This window comes from Talpa occidentalis, unplaced genomic scaffold (genome assembly GCF_014898055.3).
Source record: "Talpa occidentalis isolate TD23 unplaced genomic scaffold, MPIMG_talOcc4v2.1 talOcc4.4, whole genome shotgun sequence".
NCBI classification, from domain to species: Eukaryota; Metazoa; Chordata; class Mammalia; order Eulipotyphla; family Talpidae; genus Talpa; species Talpa occidentalis.
This window is the reverse complement of record NW_023604295.1, coordinates 118874175-118899974: the sequence shown is the minus strand read 5'-3', so window position 1 is coordinate 118899974 and position 25800 is coordinate 118874175. Positions and strand designations below refer to the sequence as shown.

The following is a 25800-nucleotide window of genomic DNA, read 5'->3' as shown; positions in this document are numbered from 1 at the left end:
GTGATCTTGACCCTTGCAATGATACTTTTTTTGAGCCAGCTTTTAGATTTTGCTGCCTTTCACAAGTTCTTCCAAATTTGCCAGTCAGAAACACAGTATGCTATTAACAGAGACAGTTTTTCATTTTCCCCCACCCCCTTCATTCCATGCTTTGAAGGTACAACTTGTTAAGAACCAGTAACACAGATGGGCCACATCTCGGCACACACTGAGAGCAAGAGTGCTCTCATGTCGATGAGAAGGAATAAGGAGATCTTAATAGGAGACCTGAACGGTGGCTTTGATTCTGCTAATTTTTTAGCTGTGTGGCTTCAAGGACATAATGTAACTTCTCCTACCCTCCTGTGCATAATCATGTGAAGGCAAAGGACTGACACATGCTTCTCAAGGTCCCTTCTATCTCTAGTATCTGTGAACCAAGCAGTTAGTTTATTATTGCCTCATTCTCCCAAGGGGGGGAAAAAATAGAAGTACAAATAAGAGATTACGTAAATCCTATGAGGTGAAGACAATTACATTAATGGAAAAGCTGCTGTAGTAAGACCAGATGACACTCCAGATTCTGGGATTCCTGGAGTACATTACTTTTACTTTGAAATAATGGCATAATAGAGTGGAAATGAGGTCATATAAAATCTGCTCAGCATAGTCCCTAGAACACAGTCAACCATAAGAAATGAGACTTCTAATAAGAATAATAATTCTTGTGTTAATTTCTTGTGTAGAGTATCCCTGATGATCTACTTAGTCAGGTATATTGTCTAGCTACATGGTTTCCATTCAGCAATTAGGAATATACATTTTAATTTAATATATATTATCCATCTATGAGATGATCTTCATTTCAATTCTTCATATCTATGGTCTAATTTTACTACACCAAATAAAAAGTTTAGGAACTTGATTACTTGGGAGACAGATGGGCCAGTAGGAGAGAAAGGGATGACCTGGAGTTCTTCCTGGCTGTAACACTTCAGGGCTATGAGGCTAGACATGGTGTTACCTTTGAAGCAAGGGTGTTATCTGCTATCCTAAGGTGTACATAAAGTACATAAAGTCTCAGCTTGGACCTGATCTCAGCCAGAGCATATTTGCCTTTGGAATGTACAATCAAATCTTATTCATTTTGTTAAAAAAAAACTTATTTAATCAAATGAATATGAGATGATTTATTTAAATAAAAAACATTTAAATAACTTTAGTGATGTATATACATTGGTGCATTTTATTTGATTAAATTTATTGTGTGAATTAAATAAACACACTAGAAAATATTTTAAAAATTCTATAAATCAGTGAGAAAAGGCAAACATAATAAAAATGAATAAAACACATTACCAGCTGAGTCACAGAAGAGGAAGCTCAGAAAGTCCACAAACACCTGGGTACAAAGGAATGTTACTCCCTCCCAACACCACCTTCCCTTCCTCCTAGACACAAGGATGCCTGGAACTAGATTACCTGGCCTCCTCTTAAGAATATGCCTATATATCCATAAAAAAGTTTTGCTAAGAAAGTGAATGCAAGGGATGTTTGTAACTTCTGCCTAATTTGTCTATAAGAAAACTGTTTTCCCAAACTTCCCAATCTTTTCCCAAGAGTTGGTAAATGGCAAAAACCAAATTTCAACAACAAAGACAGGGAAGATGCTATAAAGGATGGCAGTGTAACAAGCTGAAGCATCCCTGAATCACCATATGGAGCCGAGCCACTTCACTAGTCTGGACTGCTTCACATCAGATTGTCATACAAGAGAGAAATGTCTTTCTTATTTAAACTATGGTGCCAAGGGCTCTTAGTTACAGCAGCTTAGCCTTTACCCTAATTAATACAATATTCAACCCAACCGGTAATCTGGGAAATGCAAGTTTAAACAACATATCATTTAATACCCTAAGGTTGGCAACATTTAAACAGTCTGGTGACACTAAAAATTGGCAAGAATAGGGAAATGAGAAACTCTCATACACTACTTGCAGGAGTATAAATGGGCATAACCACAAGGAAAACTATTTGTCAATATTAATAAGGTAGAAATGAGAATCTCCCACAACTCATTCATTTTACTTTATATACTAAGGCACATTCACAGGACTATTACAGTACCACTTGTATTAGCAATTGGAAATAACCTAAATATACTGAATTAATGAGAAACTGGATAAATTGCGATATTTTCATATAATAGAGTACAATCAGCAGTTAAAATAGATGAACTACATCTATATATCAATATAAATAAATTTTGAAAGCATAATACTGACGAGAAGTATGTATACTATGATAGCATTAAGTAAAACTGAAAATATGCAAGGCATAACTATGCATTGACTATACTCATGTGTAGTAAAAGTATAAAAACATAGTCTGGGGGCCTCCCCGGTGGCACAGCAGTTGAGCGCTGGGTTGCAAAGCTGCCTGCAGCCTCTGCAGCACCGGTTCGATCCCCGGCTGCTCCCAGCCACCAGAGGAGGGTCCCACATGGCGCGCAGACCTCTCCTACCGCCCGCTGCTCCCCTCAGCAGTGTACTTTGGTCCTTCTGCCTGCTCTGCTCCCCGCTCTGGCTCTGGTGAATTCTCTCACCCTCCCGCGCTTCTGACTGTACCCAGTGCTTGTATAAATAAATAAATAAAAATAAATCTTAAAAAAAAAAATTAAAAAAAAAACATAGTCTGGAAGAATACATACCCGACTCTAGAGAGTGGTGTCTCTGGGAGAGGAAATGGGAGGCTATAGATCTGTACAGAGAAACAAAGAGGACTTACTTCAACATGATTCATATTTTTTTGTTTCTTTTGTGAAATAATGTCATGTAAAAATTGTTCATATTTGTTAAGTACAGCTATCAGATTAAATCAGTGATATACATACTGGAGCTGCATTCCACTGGGAAAGTGGACTGTGGGCCTCTCCTCCCAACTCCCCATTCAGTGATGTCACTGTGATAGCATGAAATCCATCACAGAGCGAATACTTACACTGTGGAAATCAGCAAACACCATGAACCAGAGCTTTGTCCTTCTGCAGAGTCTGTTGTTAACACTGACCTACATGCTCTTGGGTTCAATGTATCTTTTAAATTAATTTTGATACTTGAAGCTTTTCAAAATGTAAAAAATTAGAATTCCATCTTACCTTTTTTTCAGGATTATGCTTTTTGTACAAAGCATCCTGCATGTATGTTTTGCTGATAGAGAAAAGTAAAATATTTCTCAAAGAAATCTAATTGAAGGTTAGCTTTTGTTTGGCTTTAGAGAAAACCTGGTTCATTTAGGTTAGAAGAAAATTTTGGACTTCCTACTTATTACACAATTTCAGCAGCAAGTGTCTTCAACTTCTTTTCTCAAAGAAGTTCAGTATTTCATGATTGCCAGAATGTCTGTATCTTTTTCACTAAATTCCAACGGTTGAACTACAATTTTCATTTTTACTTGTGTAAAAAAAATCTGGATAAACGAGTTTACAATATGGTCTTGAGCCCCATGTGGTTGTGCAGGCCTCTGCGTCCATAAAGAGGGTTATGGGCATCATGTTTCCTGAAGCCCAAATCCAGATGTGTGACTATATGTGCAGGGAAGGATGCCTGACATCAGTTCTGACATTATGTTTCTGGGCTTTTGATCCTTCTAATCACAGTACCAGGTAACAAAGGCAACTTATTCCTCATTAGTAACTCTGAATGCTCTGTTAGCCCTAATTCTTGAAATGCTTATTTTAAAATAACTTCCATATTGTTATTAAAAAGTAAAACTTAATTAAGGGTATCATGGGGATGAAAAGCATGATCAAGTTGGCAGATATGAACCTGAATCCCCAAATTCAAGTGGAGGAGAACTCACACTAAGGGTGAGCAGCATATGACCTATGAGAGAGACCTTTAAACAACAGGAGAATTTGCTAAAATCAAGAATGATGGATCCATGTTCAGTTGGACTGGTACTTTGTAGCACAGATGAGTACCATAAAACCTACTATACTTGTCACACAGGTTTCAGGACTTTGCTGGAATTGTCATCAGATGACATGCTTCGAACTTATTTCAACTTAGAACTGGAATGACACTTTCTGGGAACAATATGATTTGCTTCCATGATGCGAAAATTTACTTGACAGATTTGAGGATTTGCAGAAGTCATGTTGTGATCCATTTAACATACACAAAAAAACTAGCCAAAAAAATTTGCATGTGATTCACTTAGATGATGCCACTTTTCTGAGTGCAAAATTTGGAAGACAGCTTGTTACTGGTTTGAAGCTTTGCCCAGAATGTACACAGATAATCAATGGAAGTGTAGATGCAGATTGTTAAGGCCAGGAGCCAACAGGGGCAGGAAGGGGCAAGAAGGATTGTTTCCTAGAGTCTTCAGAGGGGTCATGACCCCATGACAACTTGATTTCGGATTTATAGCCCCCGGAAATGTGAGAGAATAAATTTCTATGGTTTAAGTCCCCCTGTTTGTTATTGCAGCCCAAGGAAAGTACCACCTCATCTGGATGTTAAAGCTTTCCAGCGGCAAATTGGGATAGTGCATGAGTGGAAGGAAATGAGAAAGCTGGTGTAAAGTGTGTGAGCAGTTTGGAGGAAGCAGTAATTAACGACAATGGAATTCAATAACTATTACTAAGATAGGTCAATACTCTAGAAATAAAAACCTGAGAGTGATTTACAGTTATTGAGAGTCAAATGTGGAAGAAGGTCTCCTTGAAGCACAAAGAAGTATGCAGGGAGAAGACAGAGAAAGCTGACATCCAGAATGAGGGTCTCACAATAAAGAAGGTGACTTCTAGTTAGGGACATCTAGGCTGATATCAGCTCCCCCTTCAATTGTAAAATACCTAATTCTAGGCCTGCAGAAGTGAGTCATTCTCTCTATTAAAAACAACACTGTCCCCTTGCTTGGTAGGGACACTGTCCCCAGAAACACCTATTGCCACCTCACCTCTTGATCCTTCATCCCATAACTCAGGTCAAGTTTCAGCTGAGAAGAATGCATTCTGAACCTGAGGGTTTCTGAGCGCCCTTGCAATAAACCTCTTGGGAGCTCAACTCTGTCTCAGGACCTGTTTTGGGAAACCCTGCCTAAGGTAATAAATATTGTCATCACCCCATGAATTTGACTATTTGCATATAGCATCATGTTTTAAATAAGTTTCTATGTATTAAAAAAGGACATTGGGAAGTATGAGTGGTGACACCAATGCCCATAAATCTGTCCACAGCAGATCTGACAGCTCACAGAACTCCATAAGTGGCTCATAAATTTTTGGAGCTTCCCACCAGTTTTATTAATGAATTTCAGAACATCTGACCTGTAGTTACTCTATGTACACTTACGATTTGAAAAACTGCCTGAAGCTGAAAGCAGGCTTTGCACAACAAAGTCTTCTTGCATGTTGGACACAGAGGGTTCCCAAGAGATTTCAGGTTTACAAAGGCACATTCATGCTTGGAAATTTCTGTCTTTAGCATATCCTGTTAGATCATTTCATAGCTTTAGGTTTTAGATCAGAGGACTGAGAACATGTAGGCATGGTCATGGGACATAATTGGAAATAATGAAGCTTGCTTGGGTGCCAATCCAAGGTAGACACTTGATTTAAAGTGCATGCAGTGTGCATCATGCCCTCCATAATTAGATTATCTGGGGCTAACATGTGAAGAAGAATTCAATAATTTCTTAACACAACAGAAAATAAATATTCATGGTGATGTGACCAAGAGGAGACAGCAGTGATGCTGCTACTTTAGGTTGAAAGGTTTTGCTGATCCCGAACTCTAGTTAGGGCAGAAAGGGCTCCATCTAAGTGACATTGTTTTAGGGGCTGCTTGTCAGGGCATAACCAGTTGATACTTAGCCCATAGTTCTAGATTCACCCAATGCAGCTGGTATATGACTAGAGCAAATGTGATTGTTTTTGCTGTTTAAGAAGTTAGTCTCAATCAGCACTACTTTAACTTCCTTCATGCTGTCAAACTAAACAGAGAAGTCAGGATTTGAAGACAAGGGCATGAGAATCACAGCTCTCAGCATCCTATAAAAATTGAAGCAGCACAGAGGCATTGGCTTAAGATTATCTGGGACTAAAAATGTAAGGTTTAAGAGCCAAGGCGTAAGAGCCAAGGACTTCACTCTCTTAAACCATCAAAAAAGCAAAAAAACCAAAAACCTATAAATAGGAGAAAAGAATTACAAACCATTTCTCTAACAAGAAACTGGTCAGGTTTAAAGAACTCATAAACCTCAATAAAAAATAAACAAATAACCAAATTAAAAACAAGCAAATTCTGAATAAATATTTCTCCAAAGAAGATATACGAATGGCCAATGAGCACATGAAAATATGTTCGAATCATTAACCACTTAGGAAATGCAATTCAAAACCACAAGATATCACCAAGATACTAGAATCAAGGAGACAGAAAATAGTAAATGTTGTTGAAGATGTAGAGAACACTATATATTGCTGATAAAAATGTACAATGGGTCTGTTGCTATGGAAAACATTTGGGCAGTTCTTCAAGAGATTAAACAGAGTTGTCACAGGATCCAGCCATCCCACTCGTACGTATATCCCCAAGAGAAAAGAAAACACAAATCTATACAAAATCCCATACATAAATATTCCTAAAAGACAAAAAAACAAAAATAATAAAAGCCCACCAACTGATAAATAGGTGGACAAAAGGCCACTTATCCACACAATAGAATATTATTCAGTCGTGAAAAATTATGAAGTACTGATACAGGGCACTCAGGCATGAACCTTGAAAACATGAAGTTAGGTAAAGAAGGATGTTTCAAAAGACAACATATGGCCTGATTCCACTTCTACAACATGTCCAGAATGGGCAAATCTGTGGAGGCAGAAAGGAAAGTAATGGCTGCTAAGGCCTGTGGGACAGCTAATGAATCCACAGTTCTTTGTGGGGGTGACAAAAATGTTCTAGGGCCTCCCTGGTGGCGCAGCAGGTTGAGCGCAGCGCTGTGAAGCTGTCTGCAGCCTCTGCAGCATGGGTTTGATTCCTAGCCAGCCAGGGGATTCCCACATGGCGCAGCAGACCTCTCCTGACTCGTCTGCTGCTCCCCTCAGCATTGTATTTCGTCAGTCTCCTTGTTCCGTTCCCTACTCTGTCTCTGGTGAATTCTCTCACCCTCCCGCACCTCTGGCCTATACCCCAGCTCTTGTATAAAAATAAATAAATGTTTAAAAAAAAAAAAAGCACTCATAAAAAAAAATTTTTTAAAAACTTAAAAAAAAAAAGATATAACAAAAATGTTCTAAAATCTAAAACTAGATTGTGATGATGGCTGCACATTCTTCCAATATCTTCTAGCCAGGATTGAATGGTACACTCTAAATAGATAAATTTTATTATGTGAATTATATATCAATAAAGATGTTTTATGAAATTTTAATGAGCTTCATTCCACTGCGATTCCATCATTTTTTCTTTAAGTCTATCATCCAACCTGGAAAGTTGCTGCTCATTCTTAGTCTCCCGAGGGGGACGCCTGTGTGTTACTCTATAGCAACCTGTGTTTTGCTTCATCTGTACATATTTTCTTTGCAGGCTAGAGCTATCTTTGTAACAATTCCCCAACTAGAAATTTCATAGGGATGGAAAATTAGTGTGAAAGAGCTTTTTCAGGGTAGTTACTTAGCTTGTAGTACCTTTGTTATAGCAGTGTGTCTCCCCTACATATCTGCTTTCTTTCCATTCTATATTCTTCATTGTCTTTGTGGTAGATTACATTATTTTTTATTTTATTTTATTTTAAAGATTTATTTTATTTATTTATGCATACAAGAGCTGGGATATAGGCCTGAGATGGGGGAGTCGGTGAGAGGACTCACCAAAGACAGAGTGGGGAACAGAACAGGCAGACTGACTGAAATACACTGCTGAGGGGAGCAGCGGATGAGTCAGGAGAGGTCTGCTGCGCCATGTGGCCGGCAGGGGATAGAACTCGTGCTGCGGAGGCTGCTATTGCTTCCTAGTGCGGTGCTTAACCTCTTGCGCCACCAGGGAGGCCCTACATTATTTTTTAGTAAATATCCTCTCATCTATGAGGGACAGAGGCTCAGAGAGCTTGAGGGATCCATGGAAGTCATACAGCCAGTTTCTTGGTTCTCCACTTTGTGGTTACTTATATTTGTAATAATTATCACCCTCTGCATACTTTTCCCACCTTGCCCTGTGGGGAGTTCAGCTTAAAACTGAATGCAAAGGGTAGTAGTTTAAGACCTAGGCCAACTAGGGCAGTTCGAACTCCACTTGAGTCAACTGGGTCCTGCAGACACAGGGTTCCATGGGGGCCAGAACACAGGATTGTTTTCAAAATTGACCACTGTTTGGTAACAAGGTTATTATTTACAAAGAGGAGGGAATAGTGTGGGTCAAGACAGAGAAGTAGGAAGAAAAGCCAGGCTCTAACCTGGGGGCACATGAAGAGTGTCTCCTGGTTAAGATGGGGCTGTGCATCTGCTAGGAAATGGGGGTGAATTTGCCCCAACAGAGACCAGAGAGGCTCACACTCCAGAACAGGGCAGGTTGTTCTCTTCACTGGCTGCTGCTGCAGTAAGAGTAACTAGAGATCCTGTGCTTCCCCACCTCTACTCCTGCCTGACGATGATGCCAGAGAAGTCTCTGGAATTTCTATCATCCCTCAGAGTGGGAGAAGAGGGCAAGCAAAATCATAAAATGACTGAAAAAGCTGTGCAGTGATAAGTTTACTTGGAGCCCAGTAGAAATTCTATTTTCAGGAAGAATGAAGGCTTAAGTTAGGATCCAGGTTTAGGTAAAGGAAAATGTGGGCAGTTGGATTTCTGGACACCTAGCCTGTACCATGAAAGCAGGCTCACTGCACACACAGGAAGAGAGTGGCTCCTCCACAAGAGATCATGTGTCTTAGGGGCCAGGTGTTTGGGTTCTTGTCCAGATGTCTTGTTCCTTTTGATAACTGTTCCATTTCATCCCATTTGCTAAAATAAAGTCCTATGAATTTTCCATATATTATGCTATGACTAAGACCTAAGTAGAATCATCAAAGCCAAAAGAAAAGTCAACACATTTGCTTTTTTTATATATATTGACAGTGCACTGGAAATATGGAATTTCTCCCAAATGTTTCTAACATTTCTACCCACAACTTCTACCTTGCTTAAAAAATACATTTATATTAAGGGAAACCTGAATGTGCCTGTACTACAATATGCTAAAACAAATCACAAATACACTGAAAAGACTCAAAACTGTGGTAAAAGTATACATTTTTAAAAGTCTGAATTTTCCTATATATAGGAAAATATACCCTTCAATTTCTTTCAGTCAATTTTAGGATAATCACTAGGTATCCATAAACTCTTAATGCAAACCATTGTATCACCAACAAACTCCTGGAGTAGGCCTGGTTCTTTTCCTACCTTTGCCAGGACTTACCAGGAGGCTTGGCAAGGCCGTGCCTACTTCTGGCTCGCTTTTCCTCACCCTTAAAATGAATGGGTCCTGGACAATCTCTAGTCCTTTCCAGCTGTCATACTCTTTTACTATTTTTTCTCCCCTTGAAAATGTTTAGATTCACAGCTTGACAACTGAATCCTTTAGAATTTTTTTTTTTTTACCCAGTTTCCTATGCTTTGATCCAAGTCCATTGGAATTAATTTTATTCATCTTCCTAAAGACTGATTCAGAATTTCTCTTTATATACGTAGTCATGAAAGGAATGTTAATGCTCCACACCCTTTCATCTCAGTTCAATTAACTCTACATTGATGACTGTAATGATTGTAGATCTCTCAGTAAGGAAAGGTGTTTTCCCAACAAGAGGAAGTTAGAGTAATTTTCTCTTTAGGAAGAGAACCAATATTATTCCAGCAGAAGCCTCTCCTACAAACCCTGCTGATCCCTCTTTCCCCATTGGACTCACTGGGAGAGTCAAAAGTAGTGTTGAATTTGGGAGCAGTTTACAGTACTGTAAGTTTTCTTTCAAGCACAATTTTGCCAAATGTAAAGCTCAGCAGCAATTGCCATCAGTGTCATTCTGTACAAAGCATGACATATCAGGAGATAGTGCCTCAGTTTACAAAGAAAGGGGAGAGGAAAAAAATAAAATGATTTTAAAAGATCCCAGAAAAGAAATTTAACAACATCTAAAGTTTGAATGGGAAAAGGTATTTAAATGGCAGTAGGACATAGTATAAAAAGAAGAAAGGAATGGATTCAGAGAACTGAAAGTAAACAATGGAAAACAGGGAATTATTAGTCTGAATGAAGAACCAGTATTTCAGAAAAGTAAGATGGAAATAATGCATAGATACTCCTAGCCTTATCAGCACGGCGGACTCTGTCTTTATCACTATGTTCTCAGCTAGTTGGCTTACTTAACCTATGCCTGTGTTATTATAGGGTATTTATATATCCTGACAATATACTCTAAAATGGCAGATAAATAAACAAGTCAAAATGATGGAGGATAAGAATAGAAAAACTGGAAAGGAGAAGCCACAAGATCAGAAACCTGGCTCGCACAAAGCCAAGAGCTGGAGGTGGGGGCAGAAGCGATTAACACAGTCATTAATCCAGATCTAGAAACTATCAGACTGCTGTAGGGAGTGTCAGGAGCATGACCTGAAGGTGAAGATATGGAGATGAAGGAACAAACCATCCACCCACAAAGATGAGCCCCTCCCTACTGAAAGAAGATGATAAAACCTAATGCTGGCCCCAGGAAGAGGTAGCAGTCCTTCTGCCCACCTGTGACTATGCAGGGGCTTCTTTCCACCGGCTCTCTCTGAAGGGCAGCAGCTTCCTGCCTGCTGGTGACCTCTTCCTGCTGGGGCTTCTCTTCACTGACCTCCCTTCAGAGGAGGCAGCTCTACTCAAGGCCACCCTCCTGCAACCATGCAGGCCTCTCTCAGCAAACCCGCCCCTTTTGGGGCAGCTCTTTCTGCCCCCTTGTGTCTATGCAGGTGTCCTTTACTCTTCTGTCCCTTTCTCTAATAAACCTGCTCTTTTAAACTATAACGTTGCTGTCTCGTGGAGAACCTCGCCTGGGAAACCCATCGTGTCGCTGAAAGGGGAGCTCTGGTGAAACCGTTCCCAGAGTGAACCCAAGGACCCCAAACTCCAAACACACTAACTCCAAAAACGACATCAAAAAGTCACTACACAACATATATACATACAAAATAATTAAATAGGTGGTTGCCAGAGGGAGGTGGGGAGAGGGGTGGATAAATCAGGTAAAAGCGGCCAATTGTTGGTGAAAGGAGGAATATAGGTAGAGGTGAACATTATTATTAATACAAATGTCAATGTATAATGATGCCCACCTCAAATGCCAATTTAAAAATTTAACCCAGGATTAAGATAATTGAACTGGAAATAAATAATACTCTTTACCTTCAGTAAAAATATTATTTTTCTTGGAGTATATAAATTAAATATAAATAAATTTTTATGGCTATAGCATCAAAGATTAGCTATCAGCATTTATAAAGTTTTTTTTCAAAGGTCTAGATTCTTAGAGCGTTAAAGTCCAAGCTACATTGACTATTTTGAGGAACATTTAAGAAATATGACCAGAAACATCTTCCTGATGATGGATTAAAAAGAGTAACAGAAATGATTTCAATATTTTAAAAATATGTTAAGAGGTTCTTTCTCAAAGAGTGCTTGAAATTTTGCTGCTACTCACTGAGTCATAAGTAATTTACATTTAAATATAGCAATTAAAGGGCTCTATAAGCCAATTCAGTGTCCCAAAACTAGATCATAATGTTATGTGGTCTTTCTTTGGAGAAATAAGCAACATTATTTACTGGGAGCTAAGGCATCAGCACAGCAAGGAAAGGAGTGTGGAACCTCAACCTGGCTCACCCAGCTCATGCCTAGGTGAATGGGTCCCTAGGATTTGATTTTTAGAGCCACCTCTCCCCATGCTATTATCATTGTATCTTTACTTTCTCTTAGCCCAATATTCTAAAAAGCTCTGTTAAATATCTTAAATATATGGCATTTGGTAAAAGAAAGGCGAACCTTGGTTCCCTACCAGTAAGAATTTAATGTGTGGTTGCAAAAACTATGCAGTGTAGCACTTGCCTTACAAGTAGCTTCTTTTTAAGGAACAAAGAAATTCTGCTAATTTCTGTGCTGATAATCAGAACTCCAGATCTACACCCCAAATTTAATTACTGCCTTGTTCTATGGTCTTTCAAATAGCACTTATTGAATAAACATCTTTGGAGAAGTGCTGAGCTAATAATGTTAAGGATCCTCATTTTTTGAGTCGTGTACTATCCTGAAAACTTTCCATGTATTAAGTCACTGAACCCTCAAAACAATCTCACAGCTAATATTCTTTTTTAATTTAAAGATTTATTTATTTATGCATACAAGTACTGGGGTGTAGGCCAGAGGTGCAAGGGGATGAGGGTGAGAGGATTCACCAGAGACAGCTAATATTCTTATCTGCACTTCAGAGTTAAAAAAAAAAAAAAAAGACACAGACAGACTGGGTAACTTGTCTATATTCACAGGGAAAGTGGCAGGGGCAGGATTTAAATCTGGGCAAAGTCCAGCTCAATGGAAGGGACAAGGTCTGTGCCTGCAGGGCTCCAGGGCTGGCCGGTGGGCAACTCAAACAGTGGGACTGATGTTTTGAATAGTGTGGGTGGGTGGGTATGTGGGAAGAAGGGGTTACTGTTACTGTATTTGACTTTCTTTTTTCATTTGTCTTGCAGCTTGAATGCCAAAGGGAAAAGCAAGCATTAACATTCAGAGTCTGCCATTCAAAATAGGATTTTTCAATTATAAAATAGGCTTGAAAGGAAGGAACTATTGAGGGAGATGAGAAGGGAAGAAAGCTATATTAAGCATCATGCTGGCTGTCCAGACCAGGGAAGGGAGACAGCCAGTCAGGAAGAAATGAAGAAAAGCCCCCTTTGTGCTCCCAAGGGTAGTAGGAATAAGACAGTCAACAGCAGCTGTGGCACATTTGATAGAACTTGGAAATAATGAGGGTAGGAGAGTTTCTGTCTAGCATAGTATAGCTTGTGCAGGCAGTGGAAGGGCCTCATTACCCCTCCCAACCTTTCCACACACCTCCGTGGGTGGGGAAGATGCTAAATTGAGAGCCAATTTGTAGCAGAAAAGCTGGGAATAGACCAGCCTGAACAGAGGAGATAGAAGACATAACAGTAACTTTGAGGAATCTATAGCTGGTGAAGCAAAGGCAGAAGGAAGCAGCCACTAGGTCTTCCTGAACTGAGAAATAGCCCAGTGCAAGTTTAGTGGCAGCAGGCGCAGCAGGATGCCAGGAGAGTCTGTCTCAGATGGATTAGAGAGGGCCAGAGACCCTGACTCACCCATCAGAGGCAGGACATCCCCCCTCCCTTCCAACCCAGAGGAGTTGGGTAGGCATTTGGAGAATTGCAAATAAGAATCTAAGCATTTTTATCCCAACAACAGCATTGTCTATGGACTATTTAAATTGTTGGCTCAAACTTAGTTTGCAAAACTAGAGTAAAATTGGTTGCTTTATTACCCAGAGAAAGAAGGGTAGAGGTGGCAAATTGTCATCTCAGTAGGATGCCCAGAACATCTATAAACAAATCAAAGAAACTATACGTTATCTGTACAATTGAGTTATAGCAATGTTTGTTTTCTTTTTTTAACTCCAGCTTTGCATATAAAAGTTAAGTACAATGAAGTTTGGGAAGTTTTATAGGAGAATAATAAAACTGGGCTTAGTATGTGTCAGACACTGTTCTAAGCATTTCACATCTGTGAACTCATTCATGGTTCAAAGCATCCTCCCAGGTGGGGCTGTGTTTATCCCCATTTTTCAGATGAGGACATTGGGAAGCAGAGAGGTTAAGAAACTGGGTCAAGATCACACAGTTGATAAATGGTAGAGCCAGACAGTCTGGCTCCAGAGTTCATGCTTTTAACTTTCACATGACACTTTGCATCTACAAAGTGTGAGGAAAATACAAAGATGATGTGACCCATTTCTCTACCAATTTACTTTCAGAGAAAGTATTGTTGGGGCTTGGCTGTGAGGTGACCAAGAGAAGCCACAGGGAAAAAAACAGGAAAGACAGATGTACCAAATCCTATAGGAACGTAAGTTCAGGGAAAAGTAATGCAGTAGACACTTTAACATGCATAAGGTATAAATTTGAAAGTTTTCTAGAATATTCTATTTGTGAATAGTATAATAACTGCTACAGAATGGAATGCATTGACTCCAAGATATCTTTCTTCTAATTTCAGAGATCTCTCCATTTCAACTTTGACTTCAACCACCAAGCGATTTTCTTTCTTTCTTGGGCTTTTTGCATAAACAATTTTCACTACTTTATGAGAATGCCCTCACAATGAATATGAAACAATAAAGTACAGTTAATTGGGGCCCCTTATCAGTCCAGTAGGCTCTCTCTGGCTAAATAACTCACTGATGATCATCAGCCTCACGAGACAAGGATTCAAAGTCATGCCTCAGTAGAGCATTTCACAAATAGTCCTCACCAGGAAAGTTGGATCTGAGAATGCTGTGAGTCTGTGACATCCTGTGGCTGGACTAGGAGGTGCAGGGGAGCAGCGGGAGAGAGGGCTGGAAGGCAGCAGTAGCTGCATTCAGGACATGCTGTGAATCTGAGAAAAACTGTGATGGGGAGGACTCTCAAAGCAAGATTATTGTCCCAACTTACAAACTATCCTAACATGCTTTTTTTTGGTCTTAGAATATTCACTTACCTGTTTACTAGCCAATGAATTTCTTATTTTGTGAATTTTCAATGTATATATTTTGCCTTATTTATTGACTATCTTTTTAATACTTGGATCTTTTTATATTCTTAGAATATTAACTAATTAATACATGTTGTGAATGTTTTACTCACTTTGTTATTCACTTCTTTAATTTTTTAAAAGTGTTTTTACATGAAAGGTTTAAAACTTCATGTGGTTTAATCTGTACATTTTTCTTTAAGGCTTCTTCATTTATTTATATTTCTAAAAAGTTCTCTGTTATCCCAGCTCAGGGCAAATATTTTCTTTTATCTGCTTCTGATTACACTGCAGCTCTGTGTCCAAGAAGAGTGAGGTTGAATCCTGGCTCTGTCCTTCCTGTCTGGTGGAATTTCCCTTGTTTTGTTTCCTTACTTATTATTGGATTTGTGAGTCAACAACCTACCAAGAGAATCACTCTCCCTATTATGAACATGGGCAGGTTGCTAGTTAGAGAGGTGACATTACTTGTGGAGAGATGCCAAGAAATAGGATCTGGAACTGGACTCCAGTTCTCCTGTGCTTTTCCCGGTTATATCCACACTTTACTGAATCACATGGACATTGTCACTTTACTCTGTTACCATATTATAGGAAAAATATTGCAAGTATTTTATTTGTGATATTTGCATCTGTAGTCAAAAGTTACAACAGAATGCAGTTTTCCTTACAGAAAGGCTTCCTAACCTTGCTGTTTGAATTCCCTTTTGCCTCTGGCTGGTGTTCAGAACCTCGTTATCTTCTGAGGCTTTAGTTATTGTATTTGATTGGCCCATATCAAACACACCATTAATTCCTGGGCTTGGCACATGGTCCTGCCAGCAGGACCTACAAAGGACAGAAGGTCGGAGAGAGAACAGAGCAGAACCTCTGCTTAATTGGGAGCATATACTATGTTTTCCTCTCTACAGGATGAAATAAATATGCTGTAAACAGGTGATAAGAAGATTCCATTCCCCCAGACCTGCTTCAAGCAAGAACTGTCAGAAGATGGTGTGGGTTCAATTCTGAGTATGTTTCTAAATTTCATTTAATTTGATTAGAAACAGCTGGAAAGTCAGAACTGCATAACCTCTCCAATGATGCAGACGGAAAGAATGTTTACCAGTGCCATAAGCAGAGGTTACCATTCTGGCTGAATTCAGACAAGAGAATAATTTGCATTAGTTAAATGACAACCCCCAAACTTCCTTCCCTTTCAGTGTTCACCTTTATGTCTCTTCAGATTAGTATTGCCTCTGTGCTACTAACTCTGGTTCCAGTGCTGATTGTTACATAATTATCATCTGGTTTTTTCCTTATAAATGCTTTTTTAAAGTATTTGTATCAACATAAGTTATATCAATCACCTTCCTAAATAATCATTTTCATTTAATTACAGGCAAAGGGAAGACGAGTTTCTATAGTCAGATGGGGGACTCAGATGTTGACTCAGTCCTCAAGGTCTGGGCAAAAACTGTGCCCAGGAGAGCAGACTGGTTCTGTTGCTGAGGATTCAGGCCCCATCCTCAGTGGACCTGATAGAGGCCAGGCTCCATACTGACCCCTGCAGCCCATTCTCCCAGGCAGTGGCCCAGACTCTGTGCTGAGATCCTTGGTCAAGTCTACTACTAGTTTCACAGAAAACTTGGCACAATTCTTTGCTGAATTTGTTATTCTCTACTTGGGTAATGTAAAAAATTAAATCAAAATCCTAAGTGTCAACCTCACAGAACTGATGTTTGAATAAACAGTAAAACTCCTATATAAAAATAAAGCAAGGTGTTTGAAATAAAGCAAGGTGTCTTTAAATAATAAAAAACTAATAATATTTAGTTTTAACGTGTAAAAATATAGGAAAGAAAAGAGATAAAAGAGAGGGCAAAGGTAGACTATCACCCCACTGCCTCCAAACAGCCACTGTTAACATATTTTTATGTTTTTTCCCATGAAAAAGTATTTTATTCTTTCTCTCTCTCTCTCCTTTCTTTGTCCCTCTTTTATCCAAAGACCATGTGGTTTACTTTCAGTCACAAATAGGACATCTCTGTGATGAAAGGGAAGTGGATAAAATGGTGTTCTTGCTTCCAAAAAGTTGCCGGGTTTCTATCTCTCCATGGCTATGGATACCCTTCCTGCCCCAACTAGACCTAGAATGTTTATGGTATTATTAATAATCTACTACTACTTAGTAGGGATGAGTCAGCCACTTCTCTGAGCAGAGGTGTGGTAAAGAGAAGCAGCATGTGGATGGAATAGAGAGAACCAATTCCTCCTTGCCTGGATGGTCCTAGCCAAGCCCTATAAGTTCTAGGTGCTGCTAAATCTACCCCGCCTCATCCCATCCATGGTTCTCACGTTGCCTGATATAGATTTAAAAATTTTTCTTTCTACAGGCATGGCAGAGACAGGGCTCACCAAACATTCCATTTGCTCATCAACAATCCCAACAATTCTACAATTAGGCAAGGCTGCATGACTAATTCTCTCTTCCGTTGCTAACGAGGCTTGTGTTCCATCCAGATGGTGCAGTTACAAGATGAAATACCTAGGGATTATGTGTCACAAATCTCATGTAGACCCATGTGGACATGTGGTGTGGGAGGCAGAAATTAATGTGCTTGAAGCCTTTAAAGTTTGGGGTTTGTTTATTATTGCAGCACATTCTAGTATATTCTGACTAATACAATTTTAAAGACTTTCAGTTTGCACATACTCTGATCTTTTTATTTTTTCAAAATAAGAATTTGGCCATAGGCATACCTTATTTAAAAATTATCAGGAGCTAGCCATTACGTAAACGATGCGGTCCAAATGCCTTACCTGGCAGACTGTCTAGTTGACAACCTAACCATGTGCGCTAACCTCCTGTTGTTCTGCCCCCTACCTATATCCTAAGTTGCATACAGCACCATCTACAGGAAAAGTGGAAGTTCTGCACCCTTAATACATAGAAAACCCAAAAATGAGGAGATGGGAAAATACAACAAATGGCAACCTGAGTCCTCAGAGGAGTACTACAGCACAGAAAAAGGACAAATCTCTGGAAACATCCCACACACACACCCCTAAAGAACATATTCCTATTGGACACAGAGTTCAAATTTACCATGATAAATTTTGAAAATGGAAGAAAAGAGAGAAAAGAGATCAAAGATATACAAGAAAACTCATAAAAACAAATAAATGGCCTGAGAAATAAAATTAATGAAAAGAAAATCTAAATCGAAGCTTTATACAACAAGTGTTGGTAAGGATGTGGCAAAAAGGAAACCTCTTACTCTATTGGTGGGAATGCAGACTGTTCCTGCCCCTATGGAAAACAGTAGAGAAGTTTCTCAAAATATTCAAAATGTATCTACCACAATAATCAGCAACTCCCTTCCTAGGTATCTACCAGGAAGAACACAAAAACACTAATTTGGGGCCTCCCTGGTGGTGCAGAGGGTTAAGACGCAAACTATGAAGCTATCCACAGCCTCTGCAGCATGAGTTAGATCCCAGGCCAGCCAGGGAGGTGACCCACATGGAGCAGCAGACCTCTCCTGTCTTGCCCGCTACTCCCCTCAGCAGTGTATTTCAGTCAGTCTGCCTGTTTTGTTCCCCACTCTGTCTCTGGTGAATCCTCTCGCCTCCCACACCTCTGGCCTATACCCCAGTTCTTGTATGCATAAATAAATCTTTAAAAAAAAAAACACTAATTTGAAGGGAAATAGTCACTCCTATGTTTATTGCAGCACTATTTACAATGCCCAAGCTATTTTTGGTTGGGTTCTTCTTTGGTTGTTATCTAAGTACCCCAAAACAGATGAATGGGTCAAGAAGATGCTGTATACATACACTGTGGAATACTACTCAACTATGAGAAAAGGTAAACTCTTGACATTTGCTATAACATGGACAGAAATGGAGAGGGTTCTGCTAAGCAAAATAAGGAGAAAGACAAATATTGGTTGGTGTTGCTATATATGGAATATAGAACAAAACATACCCCAGAAATCCAACTGTAGAGTAGAGGCTATGGTGGTGGGAATAAGGAAGGGGTGAGAAAATGTGGGGAGGGATCACAACAGATGTTGATGGAGAACCATGGATGTGTTGGTGGTTGTAAAGCAATGCTACCTCAATATAAAATAATAAAATAAAAATAAAATACATTATACCTGCATAGTCTAATATCTATTTGATTGATAATGAGCCATATAAACATCATCTTTTAGTGTTTTATGGACTCTTTATGAGTTTTCAATGTCCTCAGCATATTCATCCAATCTGAAAAGTGACCCGATATAAGGAAAGTATCTTTTTGAAATAGTTTACAAAGAAAATGATACATACAATCTAGAACAGGTCATCCAGAATTACATGACAGCTTGAAATGTTTTTCCAGAATACTTATTTTCAAAACGTGTGTGTGTGTGCGTGCGCGCATGCATGTGCATGTGCATGTGTATGCTGGGGTGTTCTGTTTGAGTTTCTGGGTAAATATTGGAATGTTAACCTTGGAAAATGGGAAAAAGAAGAAAACCAACTATGTTTTCATTAAATTCTAGTCCATTGTAACAACCCATTAAGTGAGATCATAATGTTTATCATAGTCAGAGAATTCACCAAAATGGAGCTGCTATTCACCTTTCTGTACTATTCCACTGCAAATCATTTTACTTTATTCTTATTTTAATCCTCCTTCTGCATTTTTTTTCTTTCCCATTTAACAATGCCCTGACCTCTATTATCTTTTTTAAATTCTCCTATGTCATTTTCATTATCTATTTTTTTTTCCCTGGCTTTAATAACTCATGCTTATCTCCATGAGTTTTAACTATTAGAAACTTTTCTTTTCAGTGTCTATTGTGCTAGGAGAGTTTTTGACATTTTAAGCTCTGTCAGTCTTCTTTTGGTATACAAGTAGGGGTTCCATTAAATTACTTTCTTAATGTATTTGGAATTTAGTACAAGTGATAAATTTAAATTTACTTATAAATTTATTTATAAAGCTTAACTAATTTGAAATTAAGACCTACACTAAAGCAACTCAAAGGCAATTTTCTAATTTCCGTTTCTATTTTTCTCTTTTTTCTTTTTATTGCTGCATTGTCACATTGAGCTGTGTTGCTGTTTAATCAAATCGCTTTTTTTTCTGCCCCAAATACTGGCTTTCTGATGGTCATTGTGTCAGTCAGTGACTACTTGGCACATCATTTTCTCTGGAACCACAAGACATTTTTAGGACAAAATATATTAGATACCTCAGGCCCAGCATTATATGTTAAGATGCATATGATGGGTCCTCTCTGGTGGTGCAGGGGGTTAAGATGCAATCTATGAGGCTGTCTGAATTCGACCACTGCAGCACAAGTTCAATCCCCAGCCAGGGAGCAACCCATATGGCTCAGCAGACATCTCCTGGCTTGCCCGCTGCTCCCCTCAGCAGTGTATTTCAGTCAGTCTGCCTGTTCTGTTCCCCACTCTGTCCCTGGTGAATCTTCTCACCCATCCCACCCCCCACACCTCTGGCCTGTACCTCAGCTCTTGTATGCATAAATAAATTTAAAAAAATGCATATGATGTTTCCCTCATAGGAAGTGCTGGTATAAGTTTCTGTCTTAACCATATGAAAGATCTGATCAATCCATCTCACTGCTTTCCAACGACAAAGAAAAATATTGCACAGATATTTGTTTTATACACTGAATTACTGAGTCTACTCCAAAGAGAAGAGCATTTCCCTTTTGACTGGGAACTCTATAGAAAATGGGCTTTCTACCTATCATTTTAGATATCTGATAATTGGATGAATTTTCCAGACCATTTTCTGTCTCTACTTGTTTCTTCTCCATTATCCAGCAATCTGAGTGTGGTTGCCACTGGATACATGCTCATCACAACATGACCTCTGAGCCTGTATCATGTCAGTGTAGTATTCAGATCAGTGGAGGGGCATAGGATCCCCTAACTGGGACAGCTTGAAATGATTTAACCATGCACAAAAGTGACTGTAAACCCCATAAAAAAAATCCCACTAACCCAACTAAATGCATCCCCAATTTAACTTCCCTTTAAATGGGAGAAGGAAGGATAAAGGTGCAAAGCAAAAGTAGACAGAGACAGAAGTCTTGACCAATAGTACTTACAATATCTCTTTTTCATTTAGGGGGCATATTTTACAAGGAAATCTGAGTGGGTGAACACATTGCCAAGATTTTGAAAAAATTCCATGAGAGAGAGGGAAGCCCCAAAGAATGAGTTTTAATAGAGTCATAGTAAGTCAGTCTCTGCTCTCATGTCAGCCCCAAGTCAATGTTCCAGTGCATGGCCCAGATACCTCAATTCTCTGCTATGTCAAGGTACCCCATCCATGATGCCCTATTTGGGAGGGGATGTGATATTTGGGAGCCGATGTGACAGCTGCCTTCCAATCATTGCTATGTGTATTTATAAAGTAAAGGATGAATAACTTATCTTGGGGCAAAATAACCTAAATTAAATCAAATGAATTAAAGTGAAAGATAATTAGGGCCAAGTGTTGTAAAACTCCATTAGGCTATGGAAATGTCCCAAAGGAGATGCCATTACTCAGAACTGAGAAAGGAGCAAGATGACTGAGTATGTTCAGGTACCTGCACTGCGTTCCTCCTAGGGCTCCACAAGGGTGTCCAGGCACATACCTGTAGCTTCCCTTCCCTCACACCATGATTCTGTGGTAGTGGCATCTTGGCTTATGCAATGCTAAATTATAAGGACAAATTTCTTCATTAATATAATACTTAAATTCAATGACTATTGCATAAAGAGTTTCATTAAAGTCCTAATTAAAATGTGGTCATCTCATAAAATAGCCCAATTTTCCAGGTCAGCCAATCAATCTTGATACTACTCAAAGAAAAATGTTAAACTGGAAAGAAAGATGAGAGTTGGGGTAAAAATAATAACAAGTCTAATTTATTAATAGTGCTTTTCTTGGAACTCTAGGTTGAAAAGCATTTTAGGAAAATAATATCAGTATCTATTACTGATGTCTGCCTTGATGTAGACAAGCTATCAAGAGCTTGTCCACCATTTGTAAACGTCTCCTAGACCACAGTGACAGGAAAGAACATAGTGTAGACTCCCTGTGCCAGGGTCTGGCATGGGGTTTCTGCTCTTCCTGAAAAGGTTCCAGCAGTAGCAAGAGACTAGGAGCATATATTTTAGGTGCTCTACCTTAGGCTCATCAATTCAATAGTGTGTTATTTCACTTGACAGTCTTTCATTTGTGTTTTTCTCTCTCTATTAAGGTAGCTAAGGATGTCTGACAGTGGGAAACCCCCACTTTCTTTCTTCCAAGGCTTGGCAGGACACAGACAGAACAGGTAGAAATAGCATCTCATATCAGCAAAAAGTTGAACATCTCTGATCTTTTTCTCAGGGAATGTGATTAAATATATATTCAGGGCATGTGAACTTTCTTCTTTGCTTTACTTACTTCCTATGTTTGACCATAGGTCACAACAAGGGCTGATAGTTAGCAGGTATCAAGTGGGAGGATCTTCTCTCCTGCACAGACAGAAACAATTCCTGGTGTGGGGCTCTGGGCATTTGTTTTATTTATACATGGAGTGATTTGACTTGCCACAAGGCTGGTGTTGCTTTAGCAATAACTAAGATTTCACCAAATGAAAATGAAATTAAAAACAGCAAAATGGGGGCCTCCCTGGTGGCACAAGGGGTTAAACACCACAGTATGACACAATCCGCAGCCTCTGCAGCAAGAATTCGATCCCCGGCCAGCCAGGGAGCAACTCACATGGCACAGCAGACCTCTCCTGTCTCGCCCGCTGCTCCCCTCAGCAGTGTACTTTGGTGGGTCTGCCTGTTCTGTTCCCCACTCTGTCTCTGGTGAATCCTCTCACCACCCCCCCCACACCTCTGCCCTGTACTCCAGCTCTTGAATGCATAAAAAATTCATCTTTGAAAAAAAAAAGGCAAAATGGTCTCCTTAATCCTCAGAATCTCTTTATTTTCAGAGTTCCTGAGTAGATGCAACTATTCCTCTAGTCTCCTGCTGGATGTGTACATATACATATAGGTCTTTGTAAGGTGTCTGCATCTGCATCATTTTCCAATATTTCAAAAGGAGTGTTCACTTTGGCAGCACATTTGCTAAAACTGGAATGATACAAAGAAGACCAGCATGGCCCCTACTCAAGGATGGCACCCAAAATTTCAAAAGGCAATCTCAAAGTTTTCATGTAAAGCTCTTAGCATAGTGACCAGCACATGGAAAGTATTAGGTACAGTTAACTATTAATATAATTATTATAGTTTTTGGTGTGTTAAGTACTACCATACTAGAGTATATAGTACTAGGTTCCTAAATTTCATATGCACAGCCACATTCGTACATTATAGGGGGAAAGCCAATGTTCTAGGTCAAAGCAGTTAGAACAGAGAATCTCTCTTATTCTGGAGACAATTAGCTTTTTTGATCTATTTAGGCTTTCAACTCTCTGGATGAGACTCACCTATATAATGGAGGACAAGTTACTCAATCTACCAATTTAAAGATAAATATCATCCAAAACACCCTCGTGAGGGCCCAGAAATAAACCCATATATACGTGGACACTTAATTTATGATATGAAGCCAAGAGCATACAAGCCAAAGAGCATATTGAAGAAAAAATCTCTTCAATAAATGGTGTCGGGAAAACTGGAGAGCCACATGCCAAAGAATGAAACTAGGCTACTATCTCACGTCATGTACAAAAATTAATTCAAAATGGACTAAAGACTTGAATCTAAGACCTGAAATCATAAAACACATAGAAGAAAATGTGGGCAGAAAACTCTCCAAAATCACCCTTTAACAATGTCTTTATGCACTCATCTCCAACAGCAAGGGAAAACAAAAGAGAAAGAAACAAGTGGCATCACATTAAACTAAAAAGCTTCTGCACGGTGAAAGAAATTGTCTTTCAAACAACAAGGTAACCTACTGAATGGAAGAAAATGTTTGCAAATCATGCATCTGATGTGAGAGTCATATCCAAAACATATAAAAACTCATACAACCCAACAACAAAAATGGACAGAGGATCTTAATAGATAGTTCTCCAAAGAAAACACACTGATGGCCAACAAACACATGAAAAGACACCTCATCATCATTTATTATTAGGTAAATGCCAATGAAAACCACAATGAGAAATCACCTCAGACCAGTTAGAAGAACTACTGTCAAGATGACAAGCAACAGGTGTTGTTGAGGATGTGGGAAAGGGAACCCTCATAATGTAAACTGGTGCAGCCACTATGGAAAATCCTATGAAGATTTTACAAAAATTAAGAATATAAATCCAGCTATCCCACTTCTGGATATTTATCTGGAGAACACAAAAACATGAATTTGCAAAGATACATGCACCCCTATGGTCGTTGCAGCACTATTTACAACAGCTAAGTTATGGCAGCAGCTTCTGTGCTCATTGACAGATGAGCAGCTAGAGAAGATGTGGTATATATACCCAATGGACTACTACTCAGTTCTCCATATAAAAAAGGACCCTGGTGGTGCAGCGGTTGAGCACTGGGCCGCGAAGCTGCCCGCAGCCTCTGCAGCAAAGGTTCGATCCCCGGCCGCTAGCGAGGGTCCCACATGGCGCAGCAGACCTTTCCTGCCACCTGCTGCTCCCCTCAGCAATGTGTTTCGTCAGTCTGTCTGTTCTATTCCCTGCTCTGGCTCTGGTGAATCCTCTCACCCTCCCACGCTTCTGACTGTACCCAGTGCTTGTATAAATAAATGAATCTTTTAAAAAAATAAAATAAAATAAAATAAATAAAAAAGAATGCAAGCCTGACATTTGCAGCAACAGAGAACACCAATAGTTACACAATTCAGAGTTTCCATGAAAAAACAACCCACTTATTCAGGCCCAGTACTGGAAGAAGGCATCACGTGGCCTTCTACAATATCTTTACAGTAAAGGAGGAGGGGAGCTTTGCAAGGCTGTTATTATTTTATCTATACAAGCTAAAGATATTGGGTCAAACCACATTTCACAAAGAGTAATCCCGCAAGGGGTCCAATGAGATGCATTCCTGCCACTGATTATAAACCACAGTACTTGACCTGGTCTAACCCGGCAGTGGAACACAGAGAATCTAAAGAAAAGGATTGTTTGTACATTCTTCAGGAAAAACTCCATGCAGGGTCTTTTTAAAATTTCTACATATATTGTTATCTACCTATACTAAGTGACATTCTGGAACATTCCTAATCCAGAAATATGGCCATTTGAACTAAAATAAACCCTGTCCCTTTTACAAATATAACATATAACCAAAAATTGTAAACACATAGCCAGTAGTAAAAGAACAAATGAACCTTCTCTAACTACCACCAACAGCAAGAAAGGTCTGTGGTAAGCTTACAAGCTGCATCTAGTACCCACAGATATGTCAAACATGATTTTAGGCCCCTCAGGGCCAGGATTTAATATTCCAAGAAGGGCATTTTGATGTGGTCTTAGTCCTCTGTAGAGTAAAGAGCTGAAACTGGGCAATGCTTTATACAGCCAAGCCGCTGGACAGACATGCTAGAAAAGCTCTACAATCTGGTCTCTGGAAAAGGCTCTGATTTAAAAATAAAAATCAAATAAATGCACACTAAATGTCCTCCTGTGAGAAATGCAATCCCAATCCTAAGTCACTCACAAGTGTAGAGTCCTAATTTATGGGACCATAAACTGCAAAATTAACACAGAGATGTTTTCCACACTAGTGAAACTCATGGAACATTTGGCAAAAGAAAATGCATAGCAAGTCTGCTGGCACATTTCCCTAACCAGGCTCATGGACACCCTCAGAAACAAACAATCTTGGTTGAAGATGAGCTCACAGCAGAAAGTTACAAACCACAAAAGAATATGAATCACCACAAGGGGAAAGTCAGCAGATATAAATATACAGGAAAATATGTACTCCCTGCCAAACTGAAATATTAGGAAAGGATATATAATTACTATGTTTAAATAATTAAAAAGTT

At 39.3% G+C, this 25800-nt stretch overlaps 1 protein-coding gene and 1 non-coding gene across 3 annotated transcripts in view; one reads left to right on the top strand and one right to left on the bottom strand.

The window, feature by feature from the left end:
• Positions 1-25800, bottom strand: part of PSD3 (pleckstrin and Sec7 domain containing 3) — a 507571-nt gene that overhangs the window by 463781 nt on the left and 17990 nt on the right. For both annotated transcript variants that reach the window (XM_054700958.1, XM_054700957.1), the window contains one exon: positions 2690-2739. The gene's annotated coding sequence lies outside the window, so the exon portion shown is untranslated. Of the gene's footprint in view, positions 1-2689; positions 2740-25800 lie in introns of those variants that run through there.
• On the top strand, positions 22893-23001 carry LOC119258317 (U6 spliceosomal RNA). The gene has a single exon (XR_005128188.1). It is a non-coding gene; the product is annotated as a U6 spliceosomal RNA (small nuclear RNA).